Source organism: Suncus etruscus, chromosome 16 (genome assembly GCF_024139225.1).
Source record: "Suncus etruscus isolate mSunEtr1 chromosome 16, mSunEtr1.pri.cur, whole genome shotgun sequence".
Classification (NCBI taxonomy): domain Eukaryota; kingdom Metazoa; phylum Chordata; class Mammalia; order Eulipotyphla; family Soricidae; genus Suncus; species Suncus etruscus.
The window spans coordinates 81,033,640-81,061,042 of record NC_064863.1 but is presented as its reverse complement, the minus strand read 5'-3'; the positions used below and the strand labels follow the sequence as shown (position 1 = coordinate 81,061,042).

General features: G+C 34.7%; 1 protein-coding gene and 1 non-coding gene across 2 annotated transcripts in view; one reads left to right on the top strand and one right to left on the bottom strand.

Moving 5' to 3' along the window:
- GRID2 (glutamate ionotropic receptor delta type subunit 2) overlaps nt 1-27,403 on the bottom strand; it is a 1,564,419-nt gene that overhangs the window by 1,341,937 nt on the left and 195,079 nt on the right. The window lies entirely within an intron of this gene.
- LOC126033023 (U6 spliceosomal RNA) lies at nt 22,980-23,086 on the top strand. Its single transcript, XR_007504180.1, has one exon. It is a non-coding gene; the product is annotated as a U6 spliceosomal RNA (small nuclear RNA).

Sequence of the window (27,403 nt, the reverse complement as noted above, 5' to 3'; positions counted from 1 at the left end):
AGAAATTTTGCAAGCTGCCTTTGCTGACCACAAAGCCCTGAAATTATATATAAACTACAAAGGGACACAGAAGAAAAATTTTAACACCTGGAATTTAAATAGCCTCATACTGAATAATCAGTGGGTCCGAGATGAAATCAAAGAGGAAATCAAAACCTTCCTGAAAACAAATGACAATGGAGAAACAATTTATCAGAACTTATGGGACACAGCAAAAGCAGTATTGAGAGGAAAATTTATAGCTTTGCAAGCACACATCAGGAAAGAAGAAGGGGCATACCTGAATAGCTTAATGACGCAGCTCATAGAATTAGAAAGTGCTCAACAAAAGGATCCAAAAATAGGGAGGCAGAAGGAAATAACAAAGCTGAGAGCAGAAATCAATGAAGTGGAAACCAGAAAAACCATCCAAAAGATCAACGAAAGCAGAAGTTGGTTCTTTGAAAAAATAAAAAAGATTGATAGACCACTGGCAAAACTAACAAAGAAAGAAAGAGAGAGAAACTTGATAACTCGTATTAGGAATGAAAAAGGAGAGATCACTACTGATATGGTAGAGATTCAAAGGGTAATCAGAAACTACTTTGAGAAACTCTATGCCACTAAAAATGAAAACCTGCCAAAAATGGATAAATTTTTGGAATCTTATAATCTTCCACGATTGAATGAACAGGATGTAGCATATCTAAACACACCCATTACTATTGAGGAAATTAAGAAAGTAATCAAATGTCTGCCCAAAAACAAAAGCCCAGGCCCAGATGGATTTACTAATGAATTCTTTCAAACCTTTCAAGAGGAACTACTACCAATCCTGGCAAGACTCTTTCATGAAATTGAAAAAACAGGAAAACTTCCAAATAGCTTTTATGAAGCCAACATTACCTTGATACCTAAACCAGACAGAGATGCTACGAAAAAAGAAAATTACAGACCAATATCGCTGATGAATGCAGATGCAAAGATCTTCAACAAAATCCTGGCAAATAGGATTCAATGCCTCATTAAGAAGATCATCCACTACGATCAAGTAGGTTTCATTCCAGGAATGCAAGGCTGGTTTAACATCCGTAAATCTATCAACATAATACACAACATCAACAGCAAGAAAAATAAAAATCACATGATCATATCAATCGATGCAGAGAAAGCATTTGACAAGGTCCAACACCCATTCTTGATCAAAACTCTCAGCAAGATGGGAATGGAGGGAACTTTTCTCAATATAGTTAAGGCCATCTACCACAAGCCAGAGGCAAATATTGTCCTCAATGGAGAAAAACTGAAAGCCTTTCCTCTAAATTCTGGCACAAGACAAGGCTGTCCTCTCTCACCACTCCTATTCAACATAGCACTGGAAGTACTCGCTATAGCGATTAGGCAAGAAAAGGATATCAAGGTAATCCAGATAGGAAAGGAAGAAGTCAAGCTCTCACTGTTTGCAGATGACATGATACTCTACTTAGAAAACCCCAAAGACTCTATCAAAAAGCTTCTAGAAACAATAGACTCATATAGCAAGGTGGCAGGCTACAAAATTAACACACAAAAATCAATGGCCTTCCTATACACCAATACTAATAAGGAAGAAATGGACATTAAGAAAACAACTCCATTCACTATAGTGTCACACAAACTCAAATATCTTGGAATCAACTTGACTAAAAATGTGAAGGACCTATACAAGGAAAACTATAAAACTCTGCTCCAAGAAATAAGAGAGGACACGCGGAAATGGAAGCATATACCCTGCTCATGGATTGGCAGGATTAACATCATTAAAATGGCAATACTCCCCAAAGCACTGTACAGATTTAATGCGATCCCCCTAAAGATACCCATGACATTCTTCAAAGAAGTGGACCAGGCACTTTTGAAATTTATTTGGAACAATAAACACCCTCGAATAGCTAAAGCAATCATTGGGAAAAAGAATATGGGAGGAATTACTTTCCCCAACTTTAAACTTTACTACAAAGCAATAGTTATCAAAACAGCATGGTATTGGAATAAAGACAGGCCCTCAGATCAGTGGAATAAGCTTGAATACTCAGAGAATGTTCCCCAGACATACAATCATCTAATTTTTGATAAAGGAGCAAAAAATCCTAAATGGAACAAAGAAAGCCTCTTCAACAAGTGGTGTTGGCAAAACTGGGTAGCCACTTGCAAAAAATTGAACTTAGACCCCCAGCTAACATCATGTACGAAGGTAAAATCCAAATGGATTAAAGACCTCGATATCAGCCCCAAAACCATAAGATATATAGAACAATACGTAGGTAAAACACTCCAGGACATTGAGGCTAAAGGCATCTTCAAGGAAGAAACTGCACTCTCCAAGCAAGTGAAAGCAGATATTAACAGATGGGAATATATTAAGCTGAGAAGCTTCTGCACCTCAAAGGAAATAGTGCCCAAGATACAAGAGCCACCCACTGAGTGGGAGAAACTATTCACCCAATACCCATCAGATAAGGGGCTAATCTCCAAAATATATAAGGCACTGACAGAACTTTACAAGAAAAAAACATCTAATCCCATCAAAAAATGGGGAGAAGAAATGAACAGACACTTTGACAAAGAAGAAATACAGATGGCCAAAAGACACATGAAAAAGTGCTCCACATCACTAATCATCAGGGAGATGCAAATCAAAACAACGATGAGATACCACCTCACACCCCAGAGATTGGCACACATCACAAAGAATGAGAATAAACAGTGTTGGCGGGGATGTGGGGAGAAAGGAACTCTTATCCACTGCTGGTGGGAATGCCGTCTAGTTCAACCTTTATGGAAAGCGATATGGAGATTCCTCCAAAAACTGGAAATCGAGCTCCCATACGATCCAGCTATACCACTCCTAGGAATATACCCTAGGAACACAAAAATACAATACAAAAACCCCTTCATTATACCTATATTCATTGCAGCTCTATTTACCATAGCAAGACTCTGGAAACAACCAAGATGCCCTTCAACAGACGAATGGCTAAAGAAACTGTGGTACATATACACAATGGAATATTATGCAGCTGTCAGGAGAGATGAAGTCATGAAATTTTCCTATACATGGATGTACACGGAATCTATTATGCTGAGTGAAATAAGTCAGAGAGAGAGAGAAAAACGCAGAATGGTCTCACACATTTATGGGTTTTAAGAAAAATGAAAGACATTCTTGCAATAATAATTTTCAGACACAAAAGAGAAAAGAGCTGGAAGTTCCAGCTCACCTCAGGAAGCTCATCACAAAGAGTGATGAGTTTAGTTGGATAAATAACTACATTTTGAACTGTCCTAATAATGAGAATGTATGAGGGAAATTGAGAACCTGTTTAGAGTACAGGCGGGGGTCGGGTGGGGAGGAGGGAGACTTGAGACATTGGTGATGGGAATATTGCACTGGTGATGGGTGGTGTTAAAAAAAAAAGAAAAAGTATAAAAGATGCACTACAATTTAGGATTAACTGGAAAAAAATATATATGTATGTGTATAAAAAAAAAAAAAGAAGAATATTCTAGGGCTGGAGTGGTAGCATAGTGGTAAGGCATTTGCCTTTCACATAGCTGACCCAGGATGGACACAGGTTCAATCTTTGGCATCCCATATGGTCCCCTAAGTCAGGAGAAACCTCTGAGTGCCTCCAGGTGTGCCCCCCCCCAAAAAAAAGAAAAACCAAAAACGAACTAAATAAAGAATATTCTAATATTTTTGTCTTCAGAACCATGAAAATATCATTACCTTCAAAATTTAAATTCTAGGTAGGAAAGCTCATTAGTATCAGTAGAGTAAGCCATAGGGATGAAACATAAACTGTGCTGGGCTTTTGATTATTAATACCAGACATTCACCAATTGAACTTTCACAGTAATCATTTCAGATTTTGTATGTGTTCATATTAAATTATGGGGACAGAGAGATAATTTTAGGGCAAATGTGCATGCACAAAACCCAGTTGTTCAGCATCATGTGGTCTCTAAACCTAATTAGGCACAGTCCTGCTCACTCAAGTATCATCAAATTTGTACACGGCTCAGTCTGAGGTTGTAATATGCATAGAGAACCTATGTCATGCCTCATGACCAGACCCTTATATTCAACTACCCCTCTGGTTGACCAAGAATCACTGGGATACAAGTGGGCTCTCCGTTTTTGGAGCAGTTTTTGGGAGGATGTCCATCAAAAATATTTTGGGAGACATCTGTATATGTATATAACAAGAAGCTCAGGGATTTGAAGCTTTGTGGTTTATACTTTGAAAGTTATTTTGAAAGTCAAGTCTGTTAGTGACACGGTTTAAATAGGCCTGGATGAAATCATTCATGTATGTCTAGAAATGCACAGCTATTCATGATTCTGAGAGATTTGCTCTCAAATCTGCAGGCAAATACTGCTTAAAGATCAATAATCAATTCAAGAGATAATACTAGAAAATATTGGTTTACTCAGGAAGTAGCAAGTTAAGTTCATTGCAGACTCAGGGCTCAGGAAACAATCTGTCTACATGTTAACAAGAAGCTGTTTTACAGGAAAGCATAATACAAGTGTGAGTGGTTAAAAAGGATGATTATCTCACGTATAGGCTGACACTCTTAACAATGTAATGGTAAATATAGATATTTGGGTAAGAGGTCTATACGTTTTTATTTTTTCTATCCTTATCCTTTAGGAAAAGACAATGGGTACATATTCAATATTTTCTTTTCTTTTTTGGGGGGTGGCCACACCCAGTGATGCTCAGGGGTAACTCCTGACTATCCGCTCAGAAATTGCTCCTAGCTTGAGGGGCCATATGAGACGCCCGGGTGATCTAAACACGGTTTTTCTAGGTTAGTGCGTGAAAGGGAAACGACTTACCGCTTGCACCACTGCTCAGATCCCATGTTCAATATTTTCAACCTTCCATACTTGGACATTTTAGAATCTAATTCTAAATTAATTTCTTAATATCTTTGGCCTGGCTTCAAATACATCTTCCTATTACATACTGGAACAAAAGGAGACACAGTATTATATTAATTAATGAAATTGAGACAGGCATAGATTACTCTCGAAAATGTATATGCACTGAAACTGGAAAAGTTAAGTGAATATACATCTAAAAAGAAGGCAGGGGTGAAGGGAAAATTACCACTAGAAACATTGAGGTTGACATAAAAGCACAGAATATCAATACACAGAGTACAGTCAGAAAAGACATAGTAGAGATGATAAAAGAATTTCCTTAAAAGGAATAACTGATTCCAATAGCCTCATCATCCTTTGTCCCAGTTAAATTGTGTGTAGGAATGTAAGCATATGCCTATCAATATAATACTTCAGAAGAGTTTGAAAGTACACCACTGTTGAATAATTAAATACAAATCCTCAATTATATATTTCAATCCTTCAAAAATCAAGAGATAGACCATATAGGTACAAAGTTTTATATTGACAATATAAGAGGACATTTTTTCATATTTTATAATATTTCCATATATTTTTAAATGATCTTGTTTATACAAAAATGCTATGGCATTATTTATAAAAATGAGTCTATTTTATGATATGATACTGATATGATTTGATATGCTAGATACTGATATGATGATAAACTATGATACTGAAATATTTTCAACTACTTGTATATATTTTAACTCCTTTATAATGAATGTCAAACTGAAAGAAGAATTATAAAGCTATTCTATGCATACCTTAATTTGATTGTCTGTATAACTTATTACTCAGTCCAAATCACGCTCACTTTTAAAACTACCTCTAAAATAGAAAGACATATCAGATTGTACTTTTAAAAATGTACTAAATACTTCCTCTGTGTGAAATATAAATTTAGATGTATGAAACTGCAGAGATTATTTGTAACAGCCAGAATATGAGAACAACTTAAAAGTGCAACAGAGAATAAAAACATTGTAGTTATGAGATATATATAGATAACATGTTCCATATACATGCATAATTTATTATCATTCATCCATATTACAATAGTAAACCCATCTATTTTACATTTCCAACATGAATGGATCTTTCAGGCCATAAATACCTTTTGTGGGTGGGGCACACACAATGATGCTCAGGGGTTACTCCTGCTATGCGCTTAGAAATGGTTTCTGGCTTGGGTGACCATACGGGGTGCCAGGGAATCGAACGGTCATCCATCTGAGATTAGTGCATTCAAAGAAGTGCTCTACTGCTTGAGCCACCACTCAGGCCCTTGGCCATAAATACTTTTATTTACTTATTCATAAATATGTAAAAAAAAGTGGCATGGAAAATAAAACTTACTTTTGAAAACTCATGGAAAAAGACTACATTTGTAGAGAATAGAATGGAGAAAATTACATAACTGTAGATAAATGAAATAAATTCCAGTTAAAATATAAAAATATCAGTGATATGATCTTTCTTTAATATAAATACATATATTAAATATATAATATAGATACATTAATATGTATATATATATGAATTTCTATGTAGTGGCTATAGTAAAGTTTTTTAACAAACAAACTCTGTGGTGAATGAGACCGTACCTGGAGCTATAACTTGGCTTTAAACCAGCAGTGAATTTCTGCAATAGTGAACCATGTACAGTAAATCTATCAGTAAATCTCAAACAACACTATATGTGGCATTTTTTGTACGATAATATAACCTAAAAGTTCCCAAAATAATTTTATTTATAAGAAAACAGGTGTTACTAAACATTGCATCAATGGTGTTCCCAGGAGGAACCCCGGAGTTTCATAGGGTGTGGCACAAAAAGAAAAAAAAAGCGGGGGAGTAGAAAGGAAGGAGACACCACAATGTTAATGAACATTTTAATACTACATTATTTTAATGACCTCACTGCTCGGTAATAAGTCACTTGTCCAATATTTATATTGTGCAAATAACCATATCAAAGACTATCCTAAAATATATAGTAATTTCCTTTATTAGATTATTTCAACACCTGATTTACAAAGTTGGTCATACTACAGTTTTTTTATTTTCAATTACACAACGTTCATGATTTGAGTTGCCATCAATATACAGCACCCTTCACCAGTGCAATTTGCTGATTATTTTTTCTTCTTATTCTCGCTTTCACTTTCTTTTTCTTCCTTTTTTGCCTTTTAGACGCTTTCGTTTGCAATATTATAACTAAAGAGGTTTCATGAATATCATTTTATCTCTTTCCAGCAACAAATTCTTATCCAGAGTAATCATTTCCATCTATCATAGTGATCCTTTCTCTGTCCAAAATGAACTCTATAGCTATTTGTGGCCAGCTTCCTATTATGGACTGGTCCTCTTATCTGTTGTCTCTGGATATCATTACCAGATTATCTTATTTTATATTAAAATATGAGTGTGATTATTTTATGTCCATCTCTCTTTGAATACTTTTGTTCAACGTAATATAATTTCTATATTCATCCATATATAAGCAATTTTCATGAGTTTACAGGTTATATAAACCTATTTATTTAGGCAATTCTGAACAATTGTGCTACAAATAAATGGCTTCAGCTAATTCATTCTCAAATTAACTCTCCTTTTATGCAACCAATGGCTACATCTTTCTGGAAAGAGTTGATGCTTCCTCCTTTTGCTACATGCTTTCTGCTCAACAATACAATGCTGAATTGTATTTTTATATTTTCTTAGGAAGAACAGTCTTAACATGTATCCTCTTTCCATAGTACAAACATCTCTAGGGATTGCTTTTTTCATTATTTCTTATATTGTCTCATCTAACAGTATAATTTTTCAGCTACTCAACTGCTACATGGTTTTTCTATATGTCTCTATGTACACCAAATAATATTATGCCCTTTAGCCTTTATATGCAAAATTTACCTACTTGTCCAGTAGGCTCTCTTTTCAATAAAAATATTTTACTAACACAGCATTTTGTGTGACTTTTCATTTCTTTGAAGTCATATTGCCATTATGATTTCCTTAATATTGTTAAATATTATCACATACTACACATTTGTGGTCCTAAACTATATACAAATCTTTAATTGTTATCATCATGCCCTTTCTTATCATTTTAAACAGACTATAATAACAGTGAGATAAGAGAAAATGGTTTACACTTCTTGAATTCCTACAGCTCATAGCTCAAGGCCATCCACATCACTAAGCTCAATAAATATTCATGATTGCAATACAAACTACATGTTACAGATTCTTAGCATTTTATTAACTTCTCAAAATGTCCTTGTAGGTTTCTCCTATTTTTCTAATGTGGGTGAAATATTAACTATATCTATTTTATCAACAGTAACTTGCCAATGTAAGTGCCATAAGTAAAACAAAAAATACACTGTTATCACTGTTCAAAAAAGAAGGAAAGCATGCTGCAAGAGATGCTGAGGGAAGTCAGCATTTCAGCAGACCTCTAAAAAGTACATTGTGTTGAGAATTATATATAACATGGTCAGGTTCTGTTATATTCCTAACTATACAATAATATTTTATATTAAATAAACTAATCATCGATTCTATGTTATAAAATGATTACATTTTAAATTACTATAGAAAATACTTCCATAATACTCAATAACATTCTCTGGGCAGGAGCACAGCAGGTAGGGTGCTTGCCTTGCCCATGGCCAACCCGGGTTCGATCTCCCTGCATCTCATAAGGAACCCAGGCCTACCAGGAGCGATTTCTGAGCACAGAGCCAGAACTAACCTCCAAGAACCACTCAATGTGGCCCCAGAACAAAAAAACAAAATAAAACAAAACAAAAAGAACATTCTTCTTACTGAAAAATGCAGAAAACATGACAAGTAAATGCATAAATATGTGATATTTAGTAAGGGATTCAAAAAAATAAAAACATATTTATGTACTGTGTTAACACATTTTATATGCACGTTTTTTACATTTATGTGCCACAGCAAAGCTTCAGAAAAATTTTGATATTAAATAAATAAATATTTAATTATTTAGATAGATAGATATTAGATAAAGATATTCTAAAAATCTAGAAAATGTTCATAGCACTGGCATATGGTTATAATCCTGGGTTTATAAGAACCAGTATAAACAGAGAGGCTCATAAAAAAGAGGAAAATTCCTTTTAACATCTACTTAGTCTAAAATAGTTTGTTTTAATAAACTATTTTAATATATGTTTTTACTCAACCTGTAACTTCTAAATTAATGTTAAGTGCACAAGGTGAATAACAAACAGAGGGAAATAATGAGTGCCTCCAAGTCCCACCAAGAGTGATTGCTGAGCAGAGTCGGGAATAAACCTTGAATACTGTCACATCTTTCCCAAACAAACAAAAATAAAACCCACAAAATACAAAAATAAAAGTGAACAATTTACATAGAAACTGGGACATAAATGAAAAAGACACTTCCCTGAATAATATGTGCATATCAAAATATATTTAAAATAAACACTAAAAAACTTGGTGTTTTGTAGTCTATCGTACAAACCATAGATGAGCAAGGATATCAGGTATGGGGGTAGCAAGACACAGATGGCAGGTTTAGAGCAAGGACTGGTGGTAAGGGAGCTAACACTAGGCACTGAAACTGTGTCTATCAATGAATGATTGGGCAGAGGGGAGGGAAGGAAAGCTGGATTGGAGTGGCATAGAAACAGTAGGCATTCTTGGACAATTTAGTGCTGGAGGTTAGTAGTAGCTTGGAACCTCAATACTATATATTTGAACACCACTGCAACCCTATAATAAAATAAAAATATAATAAACACTGTAGTAAATATAAATAGATATATAAATATATTATATAAATATAAATATGTGTATTATTCTGACATCAATGACAAGGATGTCATTTTTCTAATTCATCTTACACCAGCTTGACAACATTCTTATGGCTCAGCAAATTTTAAATCCAATTTCTGGTAGAATGGATTCATTGTTACCACATACCATTTTCCAGATATTATGGACATTATTATTTCCCCTTAATTCAAATTTAATAGAAACTACAAAAGTTAAGATGAAATATCATTTAGGTTGTAATTGCCAAGGAAAGAGAGACCAATACCTCCCTAAATCCCTATAGGAAAATATTTCAATCCCAAACCACAAAGAGTGGACTCTAATATCCCATGTTTTAAGCATGAAAAAAAGAAGATTTTTATTCTAATGGTTACTCCATGCAGTCTGGTTCTAAAATAACCTTAAGCTTACTCCTTAAGCTTACTTACTAAGGAGTGCTCTTCTGGAAATTCTTCAGGCTTATGGTTTCACTACCAGGCCTCCAGCATAGTTTTCATTGTCAGTGAGCCAGAAGGCCTGAACCAACCTCAGAGTCTCATTCAGAGAGCAGCAAAAATGGAAATTTATAGTGATCTACCAAAGATTTCTTTACCATCAAGTGATACAAAGGCCACTGAAAGATAGGACATCAGTCTTTTACACACTATAATTCTCAGCCATTATTTGCTACCATGGGAGCGTGCATGGGTCCCATTGATCCTTGTTCTTTAGTGTACTGATATGTTTCTGGGGATAAAGTGAGAATGCACAGAAGCATCAATTACTTGGCAATGAGTTTCTTAAATTATTCTGCCTAATCACTGAAAGATAGGATCTCCATGGGACATACAAAGGTGAAGTTTAGAGAATAAAAGAACACAACATATTTTCCTTTAAAGTCAAACAGACTAACATCTTTGAATTAATCATCTAGTATAATAGCTATAGTTTTGAAGTTGGTGGCAGGGTGCCCAATTTTGGCATTTCCTGTAGGCATCTTACTATTTGGCATCTCCTGACCTAGACCGATACCAGCAAGACAATCCAGGAAGCTGTCCTTTGGACAACATTGGCTTCATTTCTTGTCCCACAAAAATTGGGTCTTCCTGAATAAACTACATTACCAGCTTCCTTTGTAGTAAGAATTAAAAAAGATCTCTAATTCCAGAGGTCTGAATGAGACAATCGCAACTGAATGGGTCTTCTGGAATCATAACAAAAGACTCTATCCCAGACACCATCCTAGGAGCAGCACAATGACCAAGACCACCAACTACAGAAGATGGAGTAAAATGAAACTGAAGGAACAGAATTGCTAGAACCACAAAGACTTTATCATAAGCTCCATTCCTTGACCTGTGCAGACACCAAGATCTCTAGAGACAGAGGTCTGATTTTACCACTCATGACGAAGCAGCAGTCTTCCATACAGCACAAAAGCACCAAGGGAAGAGTAAATGAACAAACAAGGAGTCTGTAGTTAATCCCATGACAGTATATTTCAAGGGTGGAGAAACCCTGTATCTCTTAGGCCAAGGGAATTCCCTCTCTAATGCCCACAATATTTACTGTGCCTATGTGGGGAAAAAAAAGCACAAAATAATCTTTTTAATCTATTTATTTATTTCTTTTAGTTTTTTTGATTTCCTTGTTTTGGTGTAGATATCAAAGTTGATATCTCCAATTTTATTTTATTTTATCTTTCTCTTTCTTTGTAAGCTCTGGCATGATTTTATTTCAGGACTGAGACTATTATGTGGTGCTGGTCTTATTGCTGTAGTGTCACTGGATATTTTATTTGATATTTCTTTTTGTATTGTTGTGGTGTTTTAATTCCTTTTTTTCCTGTCCTCTCTCAACTGAGGTTGAGAGCCAGTCTAAAAGGACTCTGCCCCATTTTTGGTTTATTTGATTTTTACCCCATTTTATTGCTTTTCTTTTCTTCAAACAAAACCACATAACTTGAACTATCTAGTTCCGCCTCTCAAATGGAGGGGAAAATAAGGGAGGGTACCAGGACCAAACAGATATAGGATCACTAAGTAGTATGCTAGACACAGAGGGGACCACTTATTCTAGAAGCCTGGGGGATGAGGGTGGGGGATATGGGATGCAGAATGGGAACAGTGGTGGAGGGAGGACAAATTTGGTGATGGGAATTTCCCTGTTTCAATGTTAATATGTACCCAAAATACTACTGTGAAAGATATGTAAACCAATATCGGCAAAATAAAAATTATATATAAAAATAAATGTCTTGTTACTATCATTTAAACAACTCTTTTGAAAATAAATCATTGGGAATTTCTGAAAGCTTTCCTACTCTACGTCCCCAACACACTACATTCTAATCCAATTAACCATCAATCTTTCTAAGAGAAGTGGACAGACACATATTTATAATCTCATATATTTTTAATCTTTAAATTAACTTTTTTTTTGTTTTTTTTTTTTCTGTTTTTTTTTGGGGGGGTCACACCCGGCGTTGCTCAGGGGTGACTCCTGGCTGTCTACTCAGAAATAGCTCCTGACAGGCACGGGGGACCATATGGGACACCGGGATTCGAACCAACCACCTTTGGTCCTGGGTCGGCTGTTTGCAAGGCAAACACCGCTGTGCTATCTCTCCGGGCCCTAAATTAACTTTTTTTTTTATTTTAGAGTCACACCGGGCAGCACTCAGGCAGTTACTACTGAGTTTAAGGTTTATATATATCTAAGTGGCTGATCTATGTATTTAATATGGGTAATCCAGGTTTAATGCCCACAACTGTGCTGTTATTGTGGTTTAAAACTAAATAGAGAACTAGGAGTAATAATAATAATAATAATAAAATATAATAATAATAATATTGCTTACATGTAAAGGCCAATATTGAGTACCATCATTAGGCAGACAGCAAAGATGCCCTAACATAATACCTTTTTTCCTGGGAATATCATCCTATCCAGTTGTCCTCTCCAAACTAAAGTGTTAATGTGTAAATGAAGCTAAAACTAACCAATGGTTTATTACTATTAAAGGCTTTGTGACTTATAAATACCAAAATCAAAGCAAGAAAAGTAAAAACTTATTGCCTTTGAGAAAGTTTGTGATATGTAGGCAGATCTATTGGCTGCCAAAAGATATGGTGACTTTAAATACAATGAGTAAAATTGATAGTTAGGAGTGCTTTATAATTTTCATATTAATATGACTCTTTCAGTGTTCTTCATAGAAGTCTTTTACATTTAGTATCCTAAAATATTATCTCTTTCTATCTCAAAAATATCTCATGACCTGGTATGTGATTCAAGCGGTAGCATCCATTTCATGTGTGTTAGATTTCTGGCTTTAATCCCCAAACCACATGTCTCTTACACCCAACACTGACAACTATTTAGGATACATCAGGTAAGTGAGATCATTCCGTAGTTGTACTTATTCTTCTGGTTTACTTCATTTAGTAAACCAGTTTCAACTTCCAGTTTCTTCCAGTTTCCACTATATTGTAGCAAATTGCATGATCGTGTTGTTCCTTGCAGCTGCATATATTCCATTGTGTACATGAACTAAACTTCATAAACCATTCATCTGTAGTTGGACACTTCAGCAAATTTTGCATTTTACCTATTGCAATCATTGAAGCAATGAATAATGGTGTAAATATGCCCCTTTGAAGGAATTATTTTAAGATATACAAAAATAGAATTTTTAAGTCATATGACAGATCAATTCTAAAGGTATTGAGGACTCTCCATCACATTTCCACAGGGGTTGAACCAGACTATCTTCCCACTAACAGTGTATGAGAAAGACTTTCTTTTGCGGGGGCGGGGGGGTGGACCACGAACTGAATCTGTGCTCAAAAGTCACTCCTAGCAGGCTCTGGGGACCAGAAGGGATGCCAAGAATCAAATCTAGGTCCGTCCTGGGTTGGCTACATACAAGGTAAACTCCCTACTGCTGTGCTATCTCTATGGCCCCAAGAATTCCTTTCTTATCACATCCCTGATAGCACATGCCTACTACTTAGATATATTTTATTCTACTGGTGTAAGATGAGTTATTATTGTCTGGCTTTGTATTTCATTATAAAGGATGCTGAGCACATATTTGTGTGCCCATTGATCCACTTGTCTTCCTATGCAAAGTGTCTATTCATTTCCTCTTCATTTTAATCAGGTTTCAGAATATCTTTTTGTTGATTTGTTAACACTCTGTATATCCAGTATATTCAACACTTATATGTTAAGTATTGGATGTAAATATAAATATATTTTCCATTCAGTTAACTGTCTTTTAGTTTTAGCCTTGTTCTTTTTTGCCATGCTCAAACTCCTTAATATAATATTGACACATTTTTTTTCTCCCTGTGTTAGTAGTATAAGATCATTGAAGATGCCTCTCAGGTCTAAATCTCTAAATATTTCACCTAGATGGTCTTCAAATTATTTTATATTTTCTGGTGAGATCTCTAGATCTTTGATCTTCTTTGAATTGACATTTGTGTAAAGTTCGAGATGGATTGAATTTTAATTCCATAAATGTAATTAACCAGTTTTCCCAGCACCATTTATCAAAAAAGCTACCTTTATACAATTTCAAGTCATCAGCTCCTAATCAGTAATTAACTTTTCCTATATATGTGGTTTTGTTATTGGGTATTTGATTCCGACCCATTAATAGGAGAGCTTATCTTTATTCATTACTAAGCAGTTTTAATCACTATAACTTTATAATAGAGTTTCAAATGAGATAACCCAGCATTTCTTATTTTCAATATAGGTTTGTCTATCTATGGTCTCTTTTATTTCCATGCAACCATTATCATTGACTTTTCAAGGTAGTTGAAAAATGTCTTCTGAATTGGGATGGGAATTGCTCTGAAATTATATAAAAGCTTAGAAAAGAAATAATTTTATCAACATTGATTTTTCTAATTCATTATCATGATTTTTCATTTTTAAGGTCATCTCTCTTTCTTAGTGATTTAAAGTTTTCATGTTATGTACCTCTCGTATCTTTTGTTAAGTTAATTCCAAGATCATTGATAATTTTGGATATTACCTTAAATGCAATAAACTCCTTACTCGGTATCTTCGGATTCATTGTTTCTATAGAAGAATGCAACTGATATTTTGTACATTGACATTGAAGCTGACAGTTTGCTTACTGATTTATTGTTTCTAGGAGCCCATTTTGTGTTTTCTGTTAGGTCTTATATATTATTGTCATCTAAAATAGTATTGCCATCTAAAATAATAATAATTTGACTTCTTTTCTAATTTAAATCTCTTTTATTTCTTTCTTGGAGGGGAGGGTTAGGCCACACCTTATGGTGCTCAAAAGCTACTCCTGACTATGCACTCATAAATCACTTCAGGGAACCATATGGGATGTAGGAGATCAAACCTGGTATCCCTATCCAGGATTTGATGTGTGCAAGGAAAACACCTTACCACTGTGCTATCTCTCCAGCCCCTCTTTGATTTCTTTATCTTGACTAATTGCAATAGCCAAGTTTCTAGTAATACACTGAAAAAAAAAAAGTGGAGACAGTGAACATCCTTGTCTTGTATCTGATCCAAAAGAAAATAAATTTTTTTGTTTTGTTTTTTGGGTCACGCCCGGTGATGCTCAGGGTTTCCTCCTAGCTATGCACTCAGAAGTTGCTCCTGGCTTGGGGGACCATATGGGACATCGGGTGATCGAACCTCGGTCCGTCCTAGACTAGTGCTGGCAAGGCAGACACCTTACCTCTAGCGCCACCATGCTAGACCCAAATTAATATATATATATATATATATTTACCATTAAGAATAATACTGGCAGGGCCGAGCAGTGGCACAAGAGCCTTGCACATTCTAGCCTACGACAGACCATAGTTCGATTACTTGGTGACCCATATGGTCCCCCAAGCCAGAAGCGATTTCTGAGCACATAGCCAGGAGTAACCCTTGAGCGTCACCTGGTGTGGCCCAAAAATCAAAGAAAAAAAAATACTGACTGCATTTGTTATATTCTTTATATATATATATATATATTTTTTTTTTTTTGCTATATAAAATCTTTAAGCACCATGATTACAAACATGATTGTAGTTGGGTTTCAGTCATAAACAGAACACCCCTTTCACTAGTGCAACTTTTCCACCACCAAAGCCCCCCACTCCTTCCCAACCCCTGCCTATATTTGAGACAGGCATTTTGGTTTTGGGGCCACACCCAGCAGCACTCAGGCATTACTCCTGGCTCTGCATTTAGAAATCACTCCTGGCAGTCTACAGTCACCATATTGAATGATGGATATCTATCCTGTGCCAGCTACATAAAAGGCAAATGTTTTACCCATTGTGCTATCACACCAGTCCCTGTTGATCTGTTGTAGATGGCCCATATCATCTTGAAGAAATTTTCCTACACCCTTATATTCTTGTGAGTTTTTTCATGAATTATTTTTGGATATTTTCAAAAGCTTTCTATGCATCAATTATATGGGTCTTATCTTTCCTTTTATCAATATAAATTATTTGAATTAATTTATGTACATTGAACCAATCCTGCATTCCTTTCATTTTTCTACTTGACTAGGTTGAATGATTTTTGATGTGTTGTTGAATTAGGTAAATTAATATTTTTATAAAGAATTTTGGATTGATATTCACCAGAAAGATTATTCTAAAATGTTTTCTAGAAATGTTTCTATATGTTTTAAGTACTAGTGGGATGTTAGCTTCATAGACTATGTTTAACATAAATGTTTATTATTAAATGCATTTAATATAAACATTCAATATATAATATATATATTAAATATGTAAGTATGTATGCCTGAGTTTTTTCCCCTAGAAGCTGATAAAATTGTTTTCATCCTTTTTCTCTGAATCAGCATTTATTCTTTAGGATAGTTGTGTTTGCTGTTTGAAGCAGATGGAAAAATTTTCTTTCCTAAATCATCTAGCTATACTACTTTTGTAGGGGAGTTAAGTCCATTGCCATTGAGATAGATAATAATATATAGGCTTTGTTGTCATCTATTCTCTATGGATTTGTGGAATCTAGCTGTTCATGCAATTGTCTGTTTTTAAGGTGGCCTCTCAGTGTTTTCTGGAAGACTGGCTTAGCTGTTGCAAATATTCCAGTCCTTGTTTTTCTAAAAAGATTATCGTCCCTCCCTCTAGTCTAGGTTATAGATTAAAAAGTAGTAGAAGCTGGACTGAAAGCTTTTTCTATTCAATATTTTGAATTTATAGTTACACTCTTTCTTAAACTATAAGATATGAAAGGACTGTTGTGATTGTGCTATTTCCCATATTATTGGGTGTTATTTTTATTTCTTGCTGCTTTATCCAATCCATGTTTTAATTTTACATTTTGATGTCTATGTATTTTTGTGTTGCTTTGTTTGGTTTTAGTTTCTTTGATACACTTTAAGCCTCTTGAATCTGTGTAGAAGTCTCTTCCCAGAGATCAGAAAAGTTCTCAGTCATTACTTCTTCTGCCAACTATTCTTCCATTTTTCACTTTCCATTCTTTTTGGAATTCCTATGATTTGAAAAGTATTTCTCTTGCTATTATTTATCACAGATATTACATTCTCTTTTATTAATTTATTTACCTTTTATTTTGCCAATTAATATTTGGTGATGGCCTGTATTTTGTCTTCAGTATCACTAATATTGTTCTCCACATGTTGAATTCTGTTGTTAAGGCTTTTCAACTTTTTTGTACTTCTTAACTCCTTCAGTTCTCTTTGTATGGACTCTTTGATATACTGAATCAGATCATCTTTCAGTGGGGTTACATATTTCTTCCAAAGATTGACTTATTTCTTGACCACTGCATGAAGCATAGTTGTAAGGTTTACATTGATGAAGATTGAAGTTTTATTTGAGCTTGCTGATCAGAGAGGTCTATGATCCACATCTACCAGAATAAGTGTATTCCTTTGTTTGTTCACTGCTTTTAAAGATTTTAGAGATTCACAAATCTTTAAAAGTTTCGGATTTCCAGTTATCTGAGATTCAACACTGCTTCATTGTGTTTCAGCAAACTGTTACTCTCTATAATTTGTTAATTTAACAATGTCAGTGCCCTAAGAGGCTGTGTTTCAGTGAATAATTAATGGTATTTGTGGTAAGATATCAAAACCCTCTAATACTTGGAGTTAGTACTATAGAAGCAGTAAGGTTCTGATGGACGTGCTACGGTCTTTACAGCTTTGAGTTTCCTAGTGCAGGGAAATCAGGAAGAAAAGGCACATAGCAGAAGGACAGTGGTATGGACAGGGATCAGAGTCCTTGATGTGTCTAGAGGATGAAAAAGGGTGACATTTACATTATAGATCCCTCACAGGGGTCTTCAAACTACGGCCCGCGGGCCACATATTGTATTTATTCCCATTTTGTTTCTTCACTTCTAAATAAGATATATGCAGTGTGTATAGAAATTTGTTCTTAATTTTTGTTTTTACTATAATCTGGCCCTCCAACAGTCTGAAGGACAGTGAACTGGCCCCCTGTTAAAAAGTTTGAGGACCCCTACCTCAGAACATTCCACAGGTTTCAGAGGATAGTGCGAGTACTTTCTGGTGCAGTGGCTAAGGAGAAATGGCAAACTCTTTGGGGACCGTGGGGTTGGACAAGAATTAATAATAAATACATTTTTTTTAAGTATTTTTTTTGGGGGGGCCACACCCGTTTGACGCTCAGGGGTTACTCCTGGCTATGCGCTCAGAAATCGCCCCTGGCTTGGGGGGACCATATGGGACACCGGGGGATCGAACCGAGGTCCTTCCTTGGCTAGCGCTTGCAAGGCAGACACCTTACCTCCAGCGCCACCTACCCGGCCCCAATAATAAATACATTTTAATGAATTAGAATTTAAATCAATCAAATAATGAATCTAATATTGAAGAAAACCCCTAACACGATACATAGCAATTATGAGAAAATTTTCTAGATAGCAGATTTTGTTATTTTCAGAGAAAGAAGATTTTGCTCAGTTGTGGCTCACAAAATCAGTCCTCAGCAATTAGAGATCTTGGTATTTATACAGGTCATAGGGCAAAGTCAAGGCTAGAGTCTCTCTTTATGGTTCTAAAATTCTGCTCCATCATGGTTGTTGTAGTCAGTGTTCTGTAAATAGTGATTTTGTATTTTGCACAGATTTTAGGATGAAGCCTAGGATATAACCTTTCCTTATGGCTCTAGAAGTTCTGCACAGTAGTAGTTGTCTATCATACCTCTGGAATTAGAAATCTTGATTTTTGTTCAAATCCTAGGCTGAAGCCTAGGCAGGGTCTTTCTATTGGAATCAGGAATAGTTATGTACAGTCGCAGTTGTCAAAGTTAATCTTCTGCACATATTGTGGTTGCATCTTCTTCATTTCAATTCTCTTTATTCCCCTCTTTTTCTTCTTTTAAATTAATATTGACAGATCCTAAATGAATTCCTCTGAGCTTTTTTTTTTCAACAGAACTTGAATCATCTTGTTCTGCCTCATAAATTAAAGGGAAAAAACAAAAGTGATGGGACCAGGAGCAAACAGTGACATGAACATTGAGTGAAAATAAATAATGATCAGGCTTAACTGCCAAAACACAAGTCAATGACAATAGAATAAAGATCAACAACAAGATATATACAAAAGAGACAGGTTACACTTTTTTTCAACAGAACTTGAATCATCTTGTTCTGCCTCATAAATTAAAGGGAAAAAACAAAAGTGATGGGACCAGGAGCAAACAGTGACATGAACATTGAGTGAAAATAAATAATGATCAGGCTTAACTGCCAAAACACAAGTCAATGACAATAGAATAAAGATCAACAACAAGATATATACAAAAGAGACAGGTTACACTAGCAGTCCAGGGGCAAAGGGGGGAAGTATGGGATGCATGCTTGGGGTGAAGGGAGGTCAACACTGGTGGTGTCTTAATTGACTGTTTCTATGTACGTTAAATACAACTGTGAAAGACTTGTAAAAAATATATATATACATACATACATATATACATATATATACACAAGTCTTGGTTAAAGAGAAAGTATGAGAGTATAAGAAGCAAGTTAAGATAATCATTATTTATTCTGTGGTCAACTTGATTTAATTAAAATTAAAAAATGGGTCATAGATGCATAAGAATACTAGGAGCCCACCTAAGGCCTCAAATTTCAGTTGTCAACACATTCAGTCATTAGTCAAAGGTTACTTAAGAAGAATTTGGTTTAGGATGAAAAATCTGAAATTCAGATTTTTTTTATTTTTTTATTTAAATAACTTTATTACATACATCATTGTGTCTGGGTTTCAGTCATGTAAAGAACACCACCCATCACCAGTGCAACATTCCCATCACCAATGTCCCAAGTCTCCCTCCTCCCCACCCCACCCCCGCCTGTACTCTAGTCAGGCTTTCTATTTCCCTCATACATTCTCATTATTAGGATAGTTCAAAACGTAGTTATTTCTCTAACTAAACTCATCCCTGTTTGTGGTGAGCTTCATGAGGTGAGCTGTAACTTCCAGATCTTTTCTTTTTTGTGTCTGAAAGTTATTATTGCAAGAATGTCTTTCATTTTTCTTAAAACCATAGATGAGTGAGACCATTCTGCATCTTTCTCTCTCTCTCTCTGACTTATTTCACTCAGCAGAATAGATTCCATGTACATCCCTGTATAGGAAAATTTCATGACTTCATCTCTCCTGATGGCTGCACTGTGTATATGTACCACATATGTGTATATGTACCACAGTTTCTTTAGCCATTCATCTGTTGAAGGGTATCTTGGCTGTTTCCAGTCTTGCTATGGTAAATAGTGCTGCAATGAATATAGGAATATAGGAATAAGGAAGGGATTTTTGTATTGTATTTTTGTGTTCCTAGGCTATATATTCCTAGGAGTGGTATAGCTGGGTCGTATGGGAGCTCGATTTCCAGGTTTTGGAGGAATCTCCTATTGCTTTCCATAAAAGTTGAACTAGACAGCATTCCCACCAGCAGTGGATAAGAGTTCCTTTATCTCCACATCCCCGCCAACACTGCTTGTTCTCTTTCTTTGTGATGTGTGCCAGAAATTCAGATTTTATGAGTGAAGTACTCTATGCCTTATAGTATAGTTCTGCTGCTAAATAGAATATTTTCTTCTAGATTGTATTATATTCCTCATAAAATATCCCTGGAGAAAAAAGTTAATAATTGCACATAGTTATAACTTAATACCATTAATTTTTAAGACTCAATCTTTTGAAATACTACAGATTCAGCAACTGTGAAGACTAGCCAGCAATAGCATCTGATGGAAGGAAAGTAGTATAACAGCAGGGAAGAATAGTCAAACAACTGTTAGAATAAATAGAATTGTAGCAACTAATGTCTTTTTCTCAATCATTTATTAAAATTGCTACAAGATATGCCACTTAATGGAATTTTAGAAGACAGTTCTATTGCACCATTATATTCTGGGAAACTAATGATAGCAAGTATGAATAACATACTTTTTATAGTAAACATCATTAATTCATTTATTAAACTTGATTTTCATAAGTGACAATTCAAAACTGCTGCATGGCTTGCCTAGGGTTACTCTATGTGACACTGGCCTGGCCTCAAGGATCTGAAGGTTTTGTGCAGCCTCCATGTCCAGAAATGTCCAGAGACAACCAAGTCCATATCCTATAGTATGTGAAGGCATTTTGTGGCAGAGTTTTAACTAAAAACTTCACACATAGTAGGCACATATCTATCACTTTATCTGCATTCCAGGGATCATGAAAATCAATTTTTTCTATATTATTCATTTGAGAATTTTGACGAGGTTTCTTACTGCATTTAATGCCACATATCATTTATGAACTTTGAATTACTTGTCACATGGACACTGTGATCTTCTTAACTTTTTATGTTTACAATTACCAAAGACAAGAGGCACAGTAAAATATCTGTGGCTCCAATTACATATTTAATAAAACAGAAGCAGACAGAGGTTTATAAACATAAAATGTAGTTATTACCTCTAACAAAGAATATCTGATGGTGTGTTCTAAACATGGGCATGATAAATACTGATGACTAAAAATAATCATTGCTTAAAATAGTATTGATGGAGGAGAAATAAGGGAGGGTACCAAAACCAAACAGTCGTATGAACATCAAGTAGCAATAAACAATGATCAGGCTTAAACACCAAACCCAAAGCCAACAACAACAGAAACCATATCCAATCTACAAACAAGCTAGACACAGAAACGACCACTTATACTAGCAGTCCGGGGGGCCATGGAGGGGGATATGAGATGCATGCTGGGAACAGGGGTGGAGGGAAGACAGCACTGGTGGTGGGAATGCCCCTGCTTCAATGTCACTATGTACCTAAAATATTACTGTGAAAGATTTTTAATTCACTATGGTAAAAATAAAAATTTCTCAAAAATTAGTATTGATGTGTATACTCTATATGTGCCTGTTTGTATAACTCGACTAAATATTTGCACATATCATAAACATTACCTTACTAAAAAAATATCATCATCTTTCTCTAATTACTCTATTGTGAAGGGTAAAATTATGGAGTGCACTTTACCATGACAAAACACTGTAAATAAAGTGACTGAAACCAAATTCATATGAAGATTCAATGAAGAGAAATGCTTTGTTAGAATCTTTTCAATGATTTCTAGATTTAATAATTTCCTTTTATAATCCAAAGGCTTTGTAATATCTGTCTTAAGGAAGTACTTTTCTCATAAAATCCAACCTGTTTTAGTGAATAAACAAACCATTTACAATAAGTTAAGTCAAAATAAGAAACATAGGAGCCAGATCGGTGGTGCTAGAGGTAAGGCATCTGCCTTGCAAGCGCTATCCTAGGAAGGACCGCGCTTTAATCCCCCAGCGTCCCATATGGTCCCCTCAAGTCCAGAGCGATTTCTGAGAGCATAGCCAGCAGTAACCCCTGAGCATCAAACAGGTGTGCCCCCCTCAAAAAATAAAAACATAAATATTGAAGAAATAAGCATCTAAGTCAACTAAACTCTGTATAATAAATTGACACAATAAAAGGTTATAAATAATCTTCAACTTGTTTGAAGAGATTTTTCAGTTATATTTATATAATAATTAAACTATATAATGTTAAAATAGGTTTTTTCTGCCTTAATACTGCTGTAATATATATGCCTACACATAGATATTGATGTAACCAACAAAGAGATGAGATATTTCCTAATTAAAAACTAAATACCATGCTCTCTTCGGCAGCACATATACTAAAATTGGAACGATACAGAGAAGATTAGCATGGTCTCTGCGCAAGGATGACACGCAAATTCGTGAAGCGTTCCATATTTAAAAAAAAAAGAACAACTAAATACCCTGAGCTGGAGCGATATCAGGGCATTTGTAAGGCACATGGCCAAACAGGGTTTCATCCCCAGCATTCCATAAGGTCCCCAGAGCCTGCTAAGAGTGATTTCTGACGAAGAGCCAAAACAACCTGAGAGCATTGCCAGCTGTGTCTCATAAACAAAACAAAACAAAACAAATAAAAACCAAAGATCATAATATTTAAGTTGATAAACACTAAAATTGAAAACATAGCTGTGACTTCTCTTTAAAATTGTCAATATATTACAGAACTATGAAGGGAAAGGAAGCTGATTAATAAAGAGCATCAAAATAATGTAATTATATTTCATTTAACAGAGTTCAAAGTGAAGCATATACTTTAAGTTCACTCAGCGTCTAGTTCAATTATCAACATTGTATGACCAAGATGAACACAGAGGAGGCTCAAGTGACTCCCAATACCTTTAGGTTCAAGCATTTGAACAGGCATATCTGGCACTGGTGGACAAACTAATCAAGAGTAACTTCTAGCTGCCTTCACACTGAAGGGGAACTGTTATTTAATGCATTTAACACTATTTAATGCATTCTAGTCATCAATATATATATATATATATATATATATACTCCATAAAGGATAGTAATAAGAGCAGCATGATACTGGAATAGGGATAGACTGACATTTCAGTATATCAGAACTGAGATTCCAGGAATAATTTTAAAGATACAACATGTTAAACAAATGACAAATAAATTGACTATATAGAATGAAATAAAAAAAGCCTCTTCAAGAAATGGTGCTAAGGGGCCGGAGAGATAGCACAGCGGCATTTGCCTTGCAAGTAGCCTATCTAGGACCTAAGGTGGTTTGTCGAATCCCAGCGTCCCATATGGTCCCCATGCCTGCCAGGAGCGATTTCTGAGCAGACAGCCAGGAGTAACCCCTGAGCACCGCCAGGTATGGCCCAAAATTCAAAAAAAAAAAAAGAAAAAGAAAAGAAAAGAAATGGTGCTAAGTGTTGGTTCAGTTAGCACCAACCACAGCCCAAACAATCCTTAGACAATGACTTTAGCACCTCTATGATGAGGAAAAAAACCACTTTTAAATTGACCTGTGTTGCTCTAAGTTTTGATAAGTCCTTTTTTCCTCTGTGCTGCAACAGGAAATATAAAATAAATTGTTGGCTATAACAAAAATTATAAAATAAATGTGTTTGTGCTTGCATCAAAGCACATCATGGGGTTGGATGGAAAATTGGAGTCAGTAGTGAAAGATGGGTCACACTGATGATGATATTGGTGTTTGAATATATAATGCCTGAAATTACTATTATGAAAAACATAGTAAATCATGGTATTATAAAAATTAGGAAATAAAGTAAATGGTGTTAAGAAAAGTAGATAATAACTAACATGCAACAAAAATGGAGCTAGATCAGTATATCACAAGAAACACAAACATTAATTCATAGAGAAAACTCAACCATAGAACAGAAATCACATAAATCAGGTAAAAAAAAATGGGTAGAATTCTCTAGGATCTGGACAGCAAAGAAACTGTCAATTACCTGATACCAGTGGCAAAAATGACAAATAAAAAAAACAATTAGGATCATTACAAAAGTAACTATAGATTAAAAGACACCCTACTGACTGGGAGAAGAAATTCACAAACAACTCTTTAAATAAAGGAGTAATATGCAAACTTTAAAAAGTACTGACAAATTTAAGCAGACAAATAATCCAACAAGCCCATCAAAAATATGGAGAAATATAAACAGGCACTTCTATGAAAACACACCCCCTCAACTACAATTATATTTGTGATCAAGGTGTTTAAATAAAATATTAATTAAAAAAGAAATAAAAGTGGGAGACATTGGTATGAAGGGAAGGAGGAAACAGAAATAGGGACATATAGCTCAAGGGGTAAATTGAATGTCATCATGGGATCTGATATATAAATGTGATATTGTTAGGTATTCTCCTCATGTAACATTGCCTCTACTGCATTGTAGCTCCAGAATAATAAAATATTTAAGATACAACAAAAATATTCTTTTAAAAATTAGTTAAAATGTAAAAGAATTTTAAAAATATGCACCTGTCAAGGCTGGGGAGTGTAAGTGAACCTGGAACAATGATGGAGAAAAGTTGACATTAGTGGTGAGATTGATGTTGAAGAACTGTTAGGCATAAATCTCAGGTACACAATTCCTGGAGCCTTAACATGTACTTGAAAAATTAAGATTAAAAATAATCTGTGTAACTGGTTGAAGGTCAATAGTAGAGACACAGCTGGTGCTCTTGCTAATGAATTTTTAACTAAAACATTAAAAAAGAAAGAAATATGTGTTAAAAAAAAACACACACCACCGATGGCTATTAACATTCTTAAAAAGTGCTCATTATCAGTTCTCTGTATTGGGATACACAAATAAGAAATAGATGTACCCTCACATCTATGAAATGGTAAAAAATAAAATAAAACTGGTACTTCCAGAAGTGTGAAATAAAAAGAGCCACAATTACTCAAGAGTCCTTTTAGGAATGTTGGGGTGTCTCCTTCCTTATATTTTGCATCATTTCAATGTATTGTAAAATACAACTGTTTCAAGATAAGCAATACAGAGACACAATACTCAATATAGGAAAATATAATCAACATTTGTTTATACCATGTAAATGAATATGCTACAGTAATTACTCCATACTACATTTTAAATCTGATAAAAATAATTGTGTGTACAGTGGAAGTGAGCACAATAAATCAAAAAATAACTAGCCAGCACCTAAAATAGCTCGGAAACCAGTTTATTGGTGTCAGCATGTGCCTACCTCAATAAAGTGTGCCCATTATTTATACAGCTTAATAGCTACAAGATAAATGCACTAATGTGATTATATCAGAATGCTTTATAATGTTTCATAACATAAACAGAAATGTCAAGCACATAGGAAGCTGACAATTCTTTTTACAAACTACCAAGCAAGACACAATTTGCACTCTTAACTCTAGTCCTATCTTTGCATCCCTATTTAATTCTGATCATCTGCCAACCTTTACAACCCACATCCTATCAAACCATCTTTTTAACTTTGAATATGATAAAGGCTCCAATAAATTTGGTAGACATGAGTTGAATAATTTTCACGTAGTTGGTAGAATAAATTTCCATATATTTTCTCTCTTAAAACTGAAAGGGAACACAATAAAAATACTTAAATGACATTAACTGTTATTACAAAACATGAGCACCAGATTGCCTAAGACCAAAATTAAATTTATCCTCAGCAAAACCTCAGTGAAATAAATTAGTTTAACAATAGGAACTGTGGTACTAATTAAAAGGAAATTTTTTCCAATATATTATTAGAAACATATACTCATATAAAACTTAACTCATAAAACACTGAAATTTTAAAATGTCAACAAACTGAATGAAAACTTTACCTTTTATATATGGAGAAATAATATTTTAAATACTGAAAATAGAATGAATATATGAAATAGAAATAGAGTATATGAAATAGAATTTCATAGCTATTTCATTTTAAAGGCATCTTTTGTCCCAATAACATGGCTTTCTTTATTATTCCTGTTGCATGGAAATACTCAGCTTTGTAAAACAAATGGACTGACATTTTGAAAAATACTTTTATATTTAAATAAAATGTATATATTTATATATAACATAAATATATATTAATATATATTTTAGTGAGTGTATAAGTATGTTATTATATATAATATAGTGATTTTGATGTTTATATTTTAAATAGTAAGAGGGGAATGGCCTCAAAGTTACTATGATATTAAATTTGTGTTTAGTTTTTAAAATATATACAGGCATACAAATCTGGTGGTTCATACACTAAGGTAATATGATTTATTAGTTCAATTTTATCTCGCCAAATGTCTGAGAAAGGAAAAAATATCAGACTTCTCATCAAACTCAAAGTTTCAATTTGAAAAGGTCACACAATAGGATGATCTGGCATCTACCACAATATTGTTCCTGCTGAATGGAAGAGTAAAAAGAAGGCATAGGCCGTAGCACTGCTTTTCGCTCTTCCTAGTACCTTTCTAGGGTGTGGGCTGAGCTGCCAACTGGCAGAGCTTACTAGAAATTCTCTAATTCTATGCGGTGAGGCACTGTTGCTCAGAGACTACAAGTCAGATGAAGAATTCAGGTGAGACTAACTCAAAGATCAGCAGTGGTCTTCAGCAGCAAGGAAAAACAAGTTAAAGTAATCTTCTAACATAGTTTCTCATGCCTGACCACTGAAAAAGAAAAGTTTGAAATTTCACCTATCAAGA